Source organism: Phoca vitulina, unplaced genomic scaffold, assembly GCF_004348235.1.
Source record: "Phoca vitulina isolate PV1807 unplaced genomic scaffold, GSC_HSeal_1.0 scaffold4, whole genome shotgun sequence".
Lineage (NCBI taxonomy): Eukaryota > Metazoa > Chordata > Mammalia > Carnivora > Phocidae > Phoca > Phoca vitulina.
Window position 1 is genome coordinate 44,793,808 of NW_022589707.1, and position 12,422 is coordinate 44,806,229.

At 39.0% G+C, this 12,422-nt stretch overlaps 1 pseudogene; it reads left to right on the forward strand.

Annotated features, from left to right (window-relative positions):
* Positions 1-7,227: 7,227 nt before the first annotated feature.
* Positions 7,228-8,721, forward strand: LOC116630966 (annotated as a pseudogene).
* Positions 8,722-12,422: the final 3,701 nt, after the last annotated feature.

Sequence of the window (12,422 nt, forward strand, 5' to 3'; positions counted from 1 at the left end):
GGAGTAATACTTGTTCATTAAGTTTACCAAGCACCAGTAAAAGAAAGTTTTGTTATAAAATATCAGCAAATGTGGCCAGCGGGAAGACCGTATTCCAGAGTGGGCTGGGGCTTCCTCTGGGAGCCCGCATGGAGCTGAGCACACTGGAAGAGGGGTCCCATCAAAGAGAGGCTGGAGAGAGAATATTTTTGGGCTGTGTTTTCACTCCATGGTGGGCATGGGATATAAGGAGGAGGAAGAGGACCTCTATCGTAAGGGTGGGCAAATGGGGTTGGTGGTGTTTTGTCGTGGCGCAAGTGAGGATGTGAAAGCAAAAGAGAAAGAAGTTGGAAAAATAAATTTTCTGCAAGGTCAAGTAAGAGAAAGTTTATCAGCAACAAAAGAAGGATGGGAAGTGTAATTGGGTATTAACTGGAGACCTGGTCAATGGTAGAGCTGGGTGCTAGAACTTCAAAACTAAGGCTAGCCCAGAGAGCTTTGTGATTATTTTTTTAAAATCAGATCTCAGAAGCAGAAAGGACACATGACATACTTCTGAGAGATGCTGCATTCATTTAGCCAAAAGTGCTGATTCATGGCTTCAAGGTGGTGGGTTGGCAGGTTAAGGGCATTGTGGGACAGGCAGGCCATTCCCCACAAAGCCAGGGGACCAAGACAGAGGCTGAGAAGTCAGGCATTGGTCTGGGGGTAAGGTCACCTCTTTGGGGATGGAGGCTGGAGGGTCGTGGCAGTGGCTTTTTCTGTGGCTTGGGTCATACCAGCAAAAGAAGAGAAATTGGAAATTTTAAGATTTTTGCCAATTCTTTTGAACTGTTATGGTGGGAATAGAGGCAGAACAGATTAGGAGAGAGTTTCCCCCATCACCTCTACCAAGTTGACTCAGAGAGATTAGAAGGCAAGTGGGGCTTCCGCAGAAATTTGAAGCATTTTTTTCCTTCTAATTTTAGGGGAGCTTCAAAGAGCCCCTCTATCAACAGCTGGACTACATCTGGAGATCTGAAGACAATGAAGAAAATGTCTAGCTATTGCAGCCTCCAGGGTCCCCTCTCCCTTCCTCTTCCTCAAAGTGGTCACAGGAACATACATTGTGACATGTTGGTGGTGTGATGGAAAGTTCCTTAAAAGCACAAAAAGCACAATTCAGCAGTCATGTGCTTGATGAGGTTGATAAAGAAAGAACCGTGTGATATGAGTGTGTATGTCAGTGGGCAAGGTCCTAGAATATGCATCTTTTTTTTTTTTTTTTTTAGATTTTATTTATTTATTTGACAGAGAGAGACACAGTGAGAGAGGGAACACAAGCAGGGAGAGTGGGAGAGGGAGAAGCAGGCTCCTGGCTGAGCAGGAAGCCCGATGTGGGGCTCGATCCCAGGACCCTGGGATCATGACCTGAGCCAAAGGCGATGCTTAATGACTGAGCCACCCAGGCAACCCCTAAAATGTGCATCTTGTGAAACATTATTTGTGTTAGGAAATAGCTAGAAAAACCCAAATGTCCTTCAGAAAAGGAGAGGTTAAATAAATTATGGTACATTCGTGCAATGGAATATTATGCAGCTATTAAAAAGGAGGAGCTAGATCTTTGTTTCAGAGTTTCGTCATCAGAAGAGACTCTGCATATTCGGTGATTGACCCAGGATGGGCATGTGGCCTTGATCAGAGCCAGGGAGAGGCTGTGAGGATTTTGTCGGTAATCTTAGGAAAGAGACCCTTTTTCTTCACTAACTCTCTAAGAGATGTAGGGTCTGAAGCTGCAGCAGGAATGTTGTCAGTGGGAAAAGGGAGCCTGGACAGATGCCTAACTGGAATAAGGGGTGAGACAAATTGAAAAGGGTTGAAGTGTGAGGTGAGAATCGGTGGGGGAGGAAAGCAGTCAAGTGAAACAAGGTTTAGAGAAGTGTGGCTTTTACAGGAAACAGAGAGCTGGGGTGGTGGTTTTGGAACACAAGGTCAAGAGCACTTTGCATTTGTTTTTCCCCAGCAGAGAGATGCTACAGCACGTGTGATGTTTATGGCGGACTCAGCGAAGGGGAAGAACAGGTGACTCAGGAGGAGAGTGGATAACTGGTGGTGTTCCATAGCATGTGTGAAGGGCTGGCTTTGGAGTACAGAAGAGAATGACCACTGTCCTGTCTGAGGCTTCTAATTTCTCAGTGAAGGATGCAGAGGGTCATTTTTTGAGAGAGAAGACAGATTAGATGGTATAGAAAAGGTATAGAAAAGCTTAGGTGGGGGCGCCTGGCTGGCTCAGTCAGTGGACCATGCAACTCTTTATCTCAGGGTGGTGAGTTGGAGTCTTACGTTGAGTGTAGAGATGAAGGAAGGAAAGAAGGAAGGAAGGAAGGGAGCGTGGGTGGGAAGGAAGGAAAGAAAGGAAAGGAGGGAGGGCGGGAAGGAGGAAGGGAGGGAAGGAAAGAAAAGAAAAGAAAGAAAGAAGAGAAGAAAGAAAGAAAGAAAAGAGAGAGAGAAAGAAGGAAGGAAGGAAAGAGAGAAAGAAAGGGAGAAAAGCTTAGGTGGGAGCAGTTGCTGAGCCCCCCCGGAGGAACTATGTGGCTTTCTGGGCAGTGTTCCTGAGGTATTTAAGGTCCTGACGTCACAGCACAGCTTTCGGTAGCAGCTCCACTGCTCTGCGGGTGTGCTGGTCACAGAAGACAGCCTCCCAGCGTCTCAGGTTGGCAGGAAGTGCCTGGAGGAAGGGATGCGGAGGAGTGGCAGTTAGGTACCTTCAAGAGTGATTGGACTGATGCGCTGTGGAGTCTAAGCTAGAAGAAGAAACAGGTGAGGCCAGGAGGTGCCTCAGTCACTTGGGGATAGCCACCCCCCCCCATAGAGTTTCATTTTCCTTTCCCCTTTGCCCATTTCGGTCTCATGTTTGGCTTGTTAGAAGCTGCTTCTACCTTTAAAAACAATGAAGTAAACCTATACATGCTGATTTGGAATGTTCTTCAAAACATTTTGTTAGGTGACAAGATGAAACACAGTATGATAGCACTGATAATGATAATAACTATTAGAATGTGTATACAGTATGAAAATGAGAGAAACATGCACAATAATGTTAAAGACAATGCCATTGGGAGGGTGGAGAATAATCTTCATTTTATGAGTTTCTATATAGTTTGAATTCTCTATCATGATCAAGCATTATTTTTGCTCACAAATGGAATTATTGAGCATAATTTCCCTGCTAAGGATGTTACATACATTACTGATCCACACAGTCACTTGGTGGTGGATATTATCTATTCTACAGATAAAAGGATTGGAAAAGTTAACCTACCCAAGTTCACCCAGTTAGTAAAGATTCTTTATCTAAAGAGATAAAGAAGCTTTTCAAACTCTATATAATAAAGTTAATGTAATCTTCCTGGACTCAGCTTATTTCTATTTAGAAGCTCACTTCTGACTGCTTTGATTATTTCTCCTTCCCATTATGATTTCACTTCCATCTCAAAACTATTAAAATTCATTTCCTCTGGGAAATCACCACAGGTTGATGATGGCTCCTTATGATTCCCTTAACTCTACTCTAGCATTTTGATGTCCTCAATGCAGTGCCTTTGTATACATGTTACCATCTGAATTTGCATAGATGACTTGATTCTTGTTCATCTTCATCTTGATGATGAGCTCCTTGAGAGACTTGACACTTTATTTGGAACTTTCCATAATCCTTCAGGGTCATTTCCAAACCTGCTCAGTAGGTCTTAGGACTGAATTCTTAGTGTAGTATTTGCATTTGGTGAGTCCTTAATAACAGAGAGCAACAATTCCAATAAATCAGGCAATCTTTTTCTTATATAAGACTGTGTTTTCTCTAGTGAATTATGTAAATGTCCCTGAGTTGAGTAGCTTCTGGATTAATAAATAATTCCAGTAATGTCTTCTCTTGACTTTTGTTTTTTTCCTGGTGGAAAGGAGATGTGAGTCATGCAGTCTCTAGAAGTTTTCCAAGCGGAAAAAGCTGGACAACCACTATGTCAAAAGAAACATGAACGGCAGAGAACACTCTATTCCTCTGCTTCACCGAGGATTGAATACTGTTTACATTATAAATGACAAGGAAACAAGATGAGACTTCCAGGTGGTTGATGACATGAGGTTGACAAAATAGCTTCAAGGTAACTGGTTAACATATAGAGTCTAGATTATCTTCCTTGTGTGGTTTAAGTAGAGAGACAAACTAGTGAATCAGGTATAATTTTCATTTTACTCCACAAATATTTGACTGTGTACCCTTAACATTTCATCAGCATGGCAGCAAAAATTATATTGTCTACATCCATAGTCAGTTCCCTAGTTTTCCTCTCTGTGCTTCAGTATTTGAAGACAAGCTTCACCAGAGTGGCCTATTTAATCCAAAAGACTTGGATACAATTTGACAAACCAATTGATTCATAATATCACTTCAGAAATCTAAAAGCTACTTGATAATACACAATTTAGGGTGGGAAAGAAGGCATTTCTTTTTTTTCTAAATTAAATCTTTACAAATGTGTAAACTTATTTCAAGTATATGGAAAAATGTAGAAAATAACATAATGAATAACTATGTACTCATCATCCACTCTATTAAATGTTACCATTGTATTCAGTTTAGATCAAATGTCACAAAGATAAAGCACCTTGTATATGCCTCCAACATCTCACTCCTTTTGTTCCCTCCCTAAGCAAACTCTATTCTGAATTTGGTGCTTATCATTCTCATGCTGTCATTCCCTTACTATGTTCACATATTCACAAATAATATATATTATTTTGCATTTTGAACTTTAAATGGTATACCATAGGTATCATTTTGCACCTGTACTTTTTTGGTTGTTTATACATATAACTCAAATTGTTGTAGAGATATATCCTGTTTTACCAAATATCTGTTATCCTGTGGATGGACTTCCGGTTGTTTTCAATGTTTTCCTACTACAAACAATACTATGTATAGATTTGCACATGTCTTTTCCCACATACAATTGTTTCTCATATATTCAGGTGCATTCAATCATCTGGTAAATCTTGTTAACAGGCAAACTCTGATTCAGTAGGTTTAGGATGGGGCCTGAGATTCTGCATTTGTCTTAAGTTCCCAAGTGGTATTGATACTGCTGGTCCTAGGACCACACTTTGAGGAGCAATGGTCTTATGGAGAAGTGGAACTGCTAGGTTGTAAGGGATGTGCATCTTTTTTTTTTTTTTTTTTTTTTTTAAAGATTTTATTTATTTATTTGAGAGAGAGAATGAGAGAGAGAGCACATGAGAGGGGGAGGGTCAGAGGGAGAAGCAGACTCCCCGCTGAGCAGGGAGCCCGATGCGGGACTCGATCCCGGGACTCCAGGATCATGACCTGAGCCGAAGGCAGTGGCTTAACCAACTGAGCCACCCAGGCGCCCAGGGATGTGCATCTTCAGCATTACTAGATATTGCCAAATTGCTCTTTCTCAAGTGCTTGCACCAATCCACACTCGTATTAACAGCTCACAGAGTCTCCATGATATTACATCTTCAACACCTGTTTTTATTAGACTTTAATTTCTGCCAATTTGGTGGGCATGAGGTGGTATCTTGTGTATTGTCTTTCATGAATATTTTTGAAGTTGGACCACTTGAGTTTCTTTTTCTGTAATAATTCTCAACATAAACTAATATTTGGGCCAAAGAAAATGTCTTCATTCACCTGTTTCATACTTTAAAGTATCCTTCTTATACATTCCCTCACATTTTTAAAGCCTTCAAATTTTCTTTTTTTAAAGTGCTGGAAACAGAAGTGGAAAAGGCAGAACTGAAAGAACGGGGCTGGAAGGGGGTAAGGAGAAGCACCTACCATCACTCCGCTGGAAGAAGGTCTTAGGCTTTTTCCTACACTCTTCCTTGGCTGATGGTAAGAGAAATAGAATTGGAGGCTTATGGAGGGAAAAAGGGGAAAGAAGTCTGTACCTTCTGAGTACTTCATTAATCTTGAATTTTAGGGGAATGAATTTAACTGAAGTAACTAATCGTGCTAAAATTAAGCCTTTGCCGTCTAAAAATGTTAAGCTCCATCCTACAAATTACATGCCTATAAGAAAAATGGGAGATACATGTATTGCAAAGGTAATGCATGTGTATTGTAGAAAAAAAAGCAAGAAGGAAAAAAAAAAAAAAAAAACCATAATCTAACATCTAGTATAGCATGGTAGTTAAAGGCATGCACTTCTAAATCCTACGTTTGAATTCCAATTTAACCATTTGCTAGTTCGAAAATGAGGATCATGATAATAGCACCTAGATCATAGGGTTGTGAGGATTAAATTAGCTAATAGATGTAAAGTACTTAAGACATTGTCTGAAACATTGCAAAAGGTCATAAAAACTAGAGCTATTGGAAGGGACATTAGCAAGATGGTAGAATAGGAAGCCCTCCACCCTCCTTTCCCCCATGGAGACACAGATTTAACAGCAATGCATGGACTAATTGTCTGAAAAATCTAGAACCCAGTCAAGAGGTTCCTGCACTCTAGGTGAGCACAAAGCCAACCACATTAAAGCCTGGTAGGAAAGTTCATGGCGCTTTCTCTTGCCGAACCCCTCCCTCTGACTCAGTGCAGTGCTACTGGGAGGAAACACCTAACTCCCATCTTCTTCCTGGGGATGAAAGGAATAGAATGTATGCCCAACATTCTTTTAGGTGGACTGTTGAAGGGACTGGCTTACATCTTGTCTGACAACCAGGAGCCAGGTTGAGAGCTTGGCCTCTGAGAACAAAGTGACCGACTTGCACCAGAGTCTGCAGTCCCGCAGATAGACACCAGGTGGCGCTCCAGTGCCATGGCGTACTACAGCACCAGCGAGGCCACAGTAGCGCAGGCAGATACCGATGGGGAGTACTGAGTAGAAATAGGCAAACCTCTTCAATTAGGTTACACACAAGCCCAAAAAGGACACATCCCCAGAAAAAGCTTGAGAAGTCTCCAGAATCTCTAGCAGCGCTGAGTTGAGAATGTCATTCCTGTACAAAACCAGACTGCGATGTTGGGGAGGGATGGCTGATTTTTCAAATGCCAAAATCCCAACAGTAGATAACAAGACATACAAGGAAACAGGGAAATGTGGCCCTTTTAAAGGAAAAATTAAATTTCCTGAAACTGACCCTAAATAAATGGAGACTTATGAGTTACTCATCATAAATGTTCAATAAATTAAAAGAGAGCACTGATAGACAACCAAACAAAATCAGGAAAACAATGCATGAACATGAGAATATCAATGATGAGATAGAACTATGAAGAAGAACGAAACAGAAATTCTGAAAATGAAAACAATAATAACTGCCCTGAAAAACTCACTATTCAACATCAGACTTGACAAGGCAGAAGAAAGGATCAGTGAACTCAAAGACAGGACTTTCAAAATTACTTAGGCAGAGGAGCAAACAGAAAAAAGATTGAAGAAAGATGAAGAGAGCCTAAGTGACTTGTGGGACACCATAAAGCAGAACAACACATACATTATGGAAATCTCAGAAGAAGAAGAAAGAGAGAAAGGAGCTCAGAGCCTAATTGAGTAATAATTAATGGCCTCAAATTCCCTAAACCTGAGACTAGAAATGGACATACAAATTCATGAAATTAAAAAAAACTCCAACTAAGATAAATCTAAAGAGAATTACACCAAGGCATATCATAATCAAAAGTCACAAAGAGAATATTGAAAGCAGAAAGAGAAAAGTGACTTGTTATGTTCAAGGGAGCTCCTACTAGATTATCAAAAGATTTATCAGCAGAAACACTGTGGACTAGAAGGGAGTAGGATGATATATTAAAAATATTGGAAGAAACAAGTGCCAACTAAGAATACCATATCCAGCAAAACTATCCTTCAAAAACAAAGGAGAAATTTATATTTTTCCAGATAAACAAAAACTGAGAGAGTTTCTCATCACTAGACCTGCCCTATAAGAAATGCTGATGGGCTCTTTCCCTTGGAGCAGGTGGCAGACATGGTGGCTTGTGCAGCCATGGCCAATATTAAGTCGCAAGACCTTCAAGGTAAGGAGAAGGAACTGTTGAAAGAGCTGGAAAACTGGAAGGTGAAGTTATCCCAGCTGCATGTCTCCAATGTAACAGGCAGAGTGGCATCCAAGCTGTCCAAGATCCAGGTTGTTCACAAATCCATCACCTGTGTTTTCACCACATTAACTAGACTCAGAAAGAGAATCTTGGAAAATTCTACAAGGGCAAGTAGTCCAAGAAAACGTGTGCCATGTGCGGCTGGCTCAGCAAACCTGAGGAGAACCTGAAGACTAAGAAGCAGCAGTGGAAGAAACTGTTGTGACCGCTGTGGGTGTATGTGGTCGAAGCCTGAGCACTGCAGTGTCCATAAACTGGCTGGGAATAAAAAGAAACGCTGAAGGGAGTCTTTCAAGTTGAAGTGAAAGGATAATAAACAGCAACCAAAGCCATATAAAAATATAAAACTCCTGTGGTAAAGGTAAATATATAAATGTATAATTATGTAGTGTTATAATGTAGGTGCATATATCACTTTCTAGTATAGAATTTTAAAAACAAAAGCACAAAAAGTAATTATATACAAATATATGCTGAGGGATGTGATATAAAAAGAGGTAATTTGCACCACAGTAACAAAGTAGGGGGTACAGAGTTTATGTAAAGGGGCAGAGTTTTTATATGTGATTGAAGTTAAGCTGTTAACGGCTTAAGATATATTGTTACAACTTTAAGATGTTTTATGTAATTGCAATGATAACCACAAAGAAACTATAGAATATACGCAAAGGGAAAATGAGAAAGGAATAAAAATATGTCACTACAAAAAGTTAAAAAATTAATGAAACATAAGATAAGGTAGTAGGAAGAAAAGAGGGACAAAAGAGCTATAAGATATACAGAAGACAATGAATAAAGTGGCCATAGTAAATCCTTACCTGTCAGCAATTACTTCATAAGTAAATGGATTTTAAATGTACCAACTGAAAGACACAGATTGGTTGAATGGATAAAAAACAATATCCAACTAATATACTGTCTAAAGAGATCCATTTTATTTTATTTTATTTTATTTTATTTTTTAAAGATTTTATTTATTTATTTGAGAGAGAGAGAGCACAAGAGCGGGGAGCGGGAGAGGGTGAAGCAGACTCCCTGCTGAGCAGGGAGCCCGATGCGGGACTCGATCCTGGGACTCCAGGATCATGACCTGAGCCGAAGGCAGTTGCTTAACCAACTGAGCCACCCAGGCGCCCTAAAGAGATTCATTTTATATCTAAAGACACACATTGGCTAAAAGTGAAAGCATGGAAAAAGATATTTTATGCAAACAGGAACCTGAAAAGAGGAGGGGAGGCCATATTTAGAAAAAATAGACTTTAAGACAAAAACTGTCACATGAGACAAAGAAGGACATTATATAATGATAACAGGGTCAATTCACCAGAAAGATATAACAATTATAATATATATGCACCTAATATTAGGGCTCCCAAATATATGAAGCAAACACTGACAGAACTGAAGGGAGAAATAGACAGCAAGACAATAATCGTAGGAGACTTCAATATTCTGATTTCATTTATGGCTAGAATAACCAGACAGAAGAAAATAGAGGAATTGAACAACACTATATATAGACCAATTAAACTTAACAGATATATATAGAACACTTAACCCAACAGTAGAATACATATTCTTCTGAAGTGCACATGGACATTCTCTAAGGTAGACCACAGGTTAGGTCACAAAATAAGTCTTAACAAATTTAAGAAGATTGAAATTATACAAAGTATCTTCTCTGACCACAATGGAATAAAAATAGAAATCAGTAAAAGAAGGAAAATCCACAAATACGTGGAAATTAAACAACACGCTCTTAACCAATGGGTTAAAGAAGAAATCACAAAGGAACTTAGAAAATACCTAGAGACAAATGAAAACAAACACAATATGCCAAAGCTTATGTGATGCAGCAAAAGCAATACTAAGAGGGAATTTTATAGTGGTAAGTGCTTACATTAAAAAAGATCTCGGGGCGCCTGGGTGGCTCAGTCGTTAAGTGTCGGCCTTCGGCTCAGGTCATGATCTCAGGGTCCTGGGATCGAGCCCTGCATCGGGCTCCCTGCTCCCTCTCCCACTCCCCCCCGCTTGTGTTCCCTCTCTCACTGTGTCTCTCTCTGTCAAATAAATAAATAAAAATCTTAAAAAAAAAAAGATCTCAAATCCATAATCTAACTCTACATCTTGAGGAGACGAAAAAAGAACAAACTAAACCCAAATTTTGAAGGAAAGAAATAATGAAGATTAGAGCAGAGGTAAATGAATTAGAGAATAGAAAAACAATAAAAAAATCAACAAAATCAAGAGTTGGTGTTATGGACTGAATGTTTGTGTCTTCCCCCAAATTCATATATTAAAGCCCTAATCCGCAATGTGATAGTATTTGGAGGTGGGGCCTTTGAGGAATAATTAGGTTTAGATGAAGTCTTGAGGGTTGGAACCTCAAGTTGGGATTAATGCCCATATAACAAGAGGGAGAGAGAGAGAAATCTCTGTCTTCAAGCAGATGCACCAAGAGAAGGTCGTGTGAGCACACAGCAAGAAGGCAGCTATCTGCAAGCCAGGCAGAGGGTTCTCACCAGCACCTGACCATGCTGGCACCCTGATCTCGGACTTTCAGCCTCCAGAACTGTGAGAAATAAGTATCTGTTTTTTAAGCCACCCAGTCTATGATATTTAATGGTAGCTTGAGCAGACTAAGACACTGTTTTTTGAAAAGATTGACAAAATTGACAATGCCCTAGTTAGACTAAGAAAAAGAGGCAGAAGACTCAAATAACTAAAACTAGAATTGAATCAGTGCATATTACAGCTAATATCACAGAAATTAAAAGGATTGTAAGAGACTACTATGAACAATTCTATAATAACAAATTGGATAACCTAGAAGAATTGGATAAATTCCCAGAAATATACAACCTATCAAGACTGAATCATAAAGAAATAAAAAATCTGAACAGATTTATAACTGGTAAGGAGATTGAAGCAGTAATCAAACACCTTCCAACTAGGACCAGATGACTCATTGAAGGATTCTACCCAACATTTAAAGAATTAACACCAATCCTCCTCACAATCTTCCAAAGAATTGAAGAAGGAACACTTCCAAACTCATTCTGTGAAGCCAGCATTATCCTGATACTAAAACTAGATAAAGACACAAGAAAATAAAACTGTAGAAAAATATTCCTAATGAGTAACAGTGTAAAAATCCTCAACAAAATACTAGTAAACTGAACGAAAGAGCACACTAAAAGGATTATACACCATGATCAAATGGGATTTACACTTAGAATGCAAGGATGGTTCAATAATGAAAAAAATCAATAGAACACTCCACATTAACAAATATAGGACAAAATCCACATGATTATCTCAGTTGACGCAGAAAAACACTTGACAAAATATAACACTCTTTCATGATAAAAGCACTCAACAGACTAGGAATAGAAGGAAACTGCCTTAACATTAAATACATATATATATATATGAAAACCCCACAGCTGACATTATACTCAACTATGAAAGACTGAAAGTTTTTATTCTAAGATCAGAAACAAGGTGAGGATGCCTCCTTTTATCACTACTATTCAACAGAGTACTAGAATTCTTAGCCAGAGCAATTAGACAAGAGAAAGAAATTAAAAAGCACCTAAATTGGAAAGGAAGCAAAATTATCTCTGATCACAGATTATATGATCTTTTATGTACAAAACCTTAAAGACTCAACACACACACACACACACACACAAAGGTTACAATTAATAATTTTAGCAAAGTAGCAGGATACAAAGTCAACACACAAAAATCAGTTACACTTATATACACTACCAATAATTAATCCAAAAAGGAAATTAAGAAAATAATCCCATTTACTATAGCATCAAAATGGGTAAAATATTTAGGAATAAACATAACCAAGGAGGTGAAAGACTTGTACACTGAAAACTATAAAGCATTGCTAAAAGAAAAGAAAGAGGATACAAATGAATGGAGATATCCTCTGCTTATGGATTGGGAGACTTAATATTGTTAAATATGTACACTATTCAAAACGATGTAAAGATTCAGTGCAATCCATATTAAATCCCAGTGGTATTTTTTTTTCTACAGAAGTAGGAAAAAAGTCCAAAATTTATATGGAATCTTAAAATATCCCAAGTATCCAAAACAATCTTGAAAAAGAACAAAATTGGCAGCCTCACAATTCCTGATTTCAAAACATAATACAATGAAACACTAATTAAGACAGTGTGGTACTGGTATAAAGGCAGATGTATAGACCAACAAAACAGAAGAGAGCCCAGAAACAAACCCGTGCATATATACCCTAGTAATTTTTGACCAAGTTGCCAAGACTAGAAAATGGGGAAAGGA